Source organism: Mesoplodon mirus (assembly GCF_964341445.2).
Source record: "Mesoplodon mirus genome assembly, chromosome: 10".
Taxonomy (NCBI): Eukaryota; Metazoa; Chordata; class Mammalia; order Artiodactyla; family Ziphiidae; genus Mesoplodon; species Mesoplodon mirus.
This window is the reverse complement of record NC_138986.1, coordinates 93766707-93771271: the sequence shown is the minus strand read 5'-3', so window position 1 is coordinate 93771271 and position 4565 is coordinate 93766707. Positions and strand designations below refer to the sequence as shown.

The window sequence follows — 4565 nt, the reverse complement described above, 5'->3', positions numbered from 1 at the left end:
ATGTTCCCATATCTCTTCCCTCTTGCATCTCCCTCCCTCTCACCCTCCCTATCCCACCCCTCTAGGTGGTCACAAAGCACTGAGCTGATCTCCCTGTGCTATGCGGCTGCTTTCCACCAGCTATCTATCTTACATTTGGTAGTGTATATATGTCCATGCCAGTCTCTCACTTTGTCACAGCTTCCCCTTCCCCCTCCCCATATCCTCAAGTCCATTCTCTAGTAGGTCTGTGTCTTTATTCCCATCTTACCCCTAGGTTCTTCATGCCCTTTTTTTTTTTCTTAATGGAAGTTTGCTGAGTATGGATCTACAAATAAAGCCCAGTGAGGACTTGATAATAAAATGAATATACATAATGTCTGGCATTTTTCACAGAATTAAAACAAGAAAAAATTTTAATTTGTATGGAAACACAAAAGACCCAAAAAAACTAAAACAGTATTGAGAAAGAAAAACAGAACTGGAGGAATCAGGTTCCCTGACTTCAGATTATACTACAAAGCTACAGTAATCAAAACAGTATAGTTCTGGCACAAAAACAGACATGTAGATCAATGAAACAGGATAGAAAGCTCTGAAATAAACTCACTCACATATGGTCAATTAATCTATGACAAAGGAGGTAAGACTATACAATGGAGGAAAGACAGTCTCTTCAATAAGTGTTGCTGGGAAAACTGGACAGCTACATGTAAAAGAATAACATCAGAACATTCTCTAACTCCATATAGAAAAATAAACCCAAAATGAGTTAAAGACCTAAATGTAAGAGCAGATACTATAAATGTCCTAGAGGAAAACATAGGCAGAACACTCTTTGACATACATTGCAGCAATAGTTTTTTAGATCTGTCTCCTAGAGTAATGGAAATAAAAACAAAAATAAACAAATGGGACCTAATTAAAGCTAAAAGCTTTTGTACAGCAAAGGAAACAATAAACAAAAAGAAAAGACAACCTAGGGGCTGGGAGAAAATATTTGCAAATGATGTTAGCAACAAGGGATTAATTTTCAAAATAGACAAACAGCTCATACAGCTTAATACAAAAAAATAAATCAAAAAAATGGGGAGAAAACCTAAATAGGCTTTTCTGCAAAGAAGACATGCAGATGGCCAAACAGGCACATGAAAAGATGTTCAGTATTGGTAATTATTGGAGAAATGCAAATCTAAACTACAATGAGGTATCACCTCACACCAGTCAGAATAGCCAACATCAAAAAGTCTACAAACAATAAATGCTGTGGAGAAAAAGGAACCCTCCCTCCTACATGGTTGTGGGAATGTAAATTGGTACAGCCACTATGGAAAACAGTATGGCTGTTCCTTAAAAAAAAATTAAAATAGAGCTACCATATGATCCTGCAATCCCACTCCTGGGCATATATTCGGAGAAAACTCTAATTCAAAAAGATACATGCCGGCCCTGGAAGGCAGAAGTGGAGCCAGTGGGTAGAAGGGACAGGGAGGCCGACTTTCCTCACGTCCCTGTAAGGACGGCTTCGTTAGCGGTGAAGCTGTCCCACTGGCTGCAGGAATTAGAGGTTTTTCGGGTAGTGCCTCCGGCCATGCCTGCAGGTGTCATCCCCCCGTGCCCACTGTGCCGCCTGCCCTCCGACGCCAAGAAAGTGGACAAGACCGCCCACGTGGAGAAGCAGCTTTCGTCCTACAAGGCACCCTGCCGGGGCTGCAGTAAGAAGGTGATGCTGGCCAAGATGAGGGTGCACGTTGCCTCCTGCCTGAAGGTCCAGGAGCATACGGCCAACCGTCCCAAGTTCGTCCCTGTGGTGCATCCCCAGCGCTGTCCCCAACAGGTCCACCTTCACCTGCCCTTACTGTGGTGCCCGCAGCCTGGACCAGCAGAAGCTGGTGGACAACCACCGCAGCGACCCCAACCGCGTGGTGTGTCCCATCTGCTTGGCCATGGCCTTGGGCGACCCAAGCTACCAGAGCACCAACTTCCTGCAACACCTGCTCCCCCGGCACAAGTTCTCCTACGACACCTTCGTGGACTACAGCATCGACGAGGAGGCTGCCTGCCAGGCCGCCCTGGCCCTGGCTCTCTCCGAGAACTGAAGGCGCAGCCACTCGCCCAGGCCTCCCGCCTCAAGGGACAGGCCCCGCCAGCTCCTGCAGCCCAGGCCCGCCTGGGAAGGCACCTTGAGTGCCAGGTGGAGCCTCACTGCTGCAGGAGGAGAGGCCACATCCCCGTCATCACCGACTCTTCGGTGCTTCGGGCTGAGCAGGTGGCTTCGGGGGGCAGGCCACTGGGACGGAGTGTGGCCACTGTCTGTGTCTCAAAGCAATGATGTCCTCCCTTCAGAGAGGACCCTTCAGGCCCTGATGCGTCCACAGGCCCTGGCACTGAGCAGGGAAGCACGGAGGGGGCCCCGGCCCAGCACCTGGCAACGCTTCCCCCTCGCGTGCTCGGTACTGGCTTTTGTGATACCTAGATACCTAACTATATTATCCGGTGTGATGACCTTTTCACATTTTCTAGAGCAAAGACAGAGCAGTTACCCTTCATATTGCAATATCTGTGTTTGACTAGGAATAATAGTATTTTTATGGAACATTTACAAAATTATATTTAAAAAAAAAACAATAGAAAACAAATGGTTGTGGGATTGGTAGGGGGAGGAGAGGAGAGACAGGGCAATCGCTGTGTGTGGGGACCGAGGTGGCCATGTCCCCAGGTCACCTCGCCGTTCCCCAAGGTCACTGTGTTAATAACGGGAAGAAGTCCCAACGCCCGGCCACTTGCAGTGGCGCTGCGTCTGCTCCTGGCCTCCCGCCTGGGTCTTGGCCTCGGCCCTGCTGTCACTGTTCCAAAGCTGACCACCTCCCGCCCCCGGCAGGGCCACCCCCAGCAGTGGCAGAGCGCAGGGGCTGGGGCAGTGACCAGGCAGTTCAGAAGATGCTCATCGGCACCCTCGTTTGGTTCATGGCATAAATTACTGCTGTCTTTAAAAAAATTTAAATAAAGTGTCTCGAAGCATAAAAAAAAAAAATGCATGCACCCCAATATTCATTGCAGCAGTATTTACAATAGCCAAGGCATGGAAGCAACCTAAATGGCCCTCAACAGGTGAATGGATAAAGAAGATGTGGTACATATACACAATGGAATATTACTGAGCAATAAAAAGAATGAAATAATGCCATTTGCAGCAACATGGATGGATCTAGAGATTATCATACTAAGTGAAGTAAGTCAGACAGAGAAAGACAAATATATGATATCACTTATACGTGGAATCTTAAAAACTGATAAAAATGAGCTTATTTACAAAACAGAAGTAGACTCACAGACATAGAAAACCAACTTATGGTTACCAGAGGGGAAGGGGTGAGAGGGATAAATTAGGAGTTTGAGGTTAAAGTATACATACTACTATGTATAAAATAGAAAAACAACCTACTGTATACCACAGGCAACTATACTCAATGTCTTGTAATAACCTATAATGAAAAGAATCTGAAAAAGAATATGTGTGTGTGTGTGTGTGTAACTGAATCACTTTGCTGTACACCTGAAGCTAGCACAACATTGTAAATTAACTAGACTCCAATAAAAAATGGATAAGAAATGAATATACATAATGTCTTTATGTTCTCTGAAGTCTTTCTTTCTGCATGCTTTTTTAACTAAACAAGCATTAAAAGGAGTTTTCCCGGGAAAGTTAATTAAACAGAGACCATGATGTCAGTATTTAGAAATTCTTTGATAATTTCAAATATTTTAAAGTTAGTTATGTCAAAAGCAATACTTTTATTCATAGATTATTCTAAGTAGAACCAAGTAGGGGGAAGTATTTCCCAACACATGCTGAGAAGTTAACATCTGGAGGGAAGATTTCTAAATTTGAAATTACATCTACACATATTATGCCCTTGATCACAAACATTCAGGAGCTTCTCAGGATAAAGTTCACATTTTGGTGAATGATTTTATAGTCTTAATTGCCACTACTTTCTTGTATCCCATTTATCTCCCAACAGATTGCTGCTGCAGTTACTACCTGCTTTCCTATCAGGTTTTTGCACATTCCTGCTTTGGACATTACTAATAGATGTTTCCCTGTCTGGATTATCTCCACTTCCTGCTGCCACCCTCAGTTTAGAACTTTCCTACAAATCTCAGTTCAAATCACATTTCCTGCTTGAAGCCTTCCTAGATCCTGGGTAAGCATATGTGATATCTACTTTTTGGAATCAGCACACTTATTGCCTATATCACTGATTTTACCTTATAAATATACTATTTTTAGCCTGTCTTAAATTTCTGACTTTACTTTTTCTTATTTTGTATCATATCTTCCAAGCAAAGCCGTGTGTTCCACAGGGTTCCACATAACTTATGGCTCTACATAATTTAGTCTTCTATGAAACCCTGGAGGAGCCATCACAGTATTATTATGTAGGAGATGTTTAATAAATATCAACATTAAGCCAATGAATGGATTTCTCTGAGAGAAAAATATATATAGTATTGTCAAGTTTTATAGGAATAAATTTAAATATATACTATAATATTATAAAAATACACAAAGAACACCCAAA

General features: G+C 43.3%; 1 pseudogene across 1 annotated transcript; it reads left to right on the top strand.

The window, feature by feature from the left end:
• The first annotated feature begins 1693 nt into the window (after nt 1-1693).
• LOC309811243 (E3 ubiquitin-protein ligase RNF166-like) lies at nt 1694-2091 on the top strand (annotated as a pseudogene). Its single transcript has one exon. The product of its transcript is annotated as an E3 ubiquitin-protein ligase RNF166-like (transcript).
• The last annotated feature ends 2474 nt before the right edge of the window (nt 2092-4565 follow it).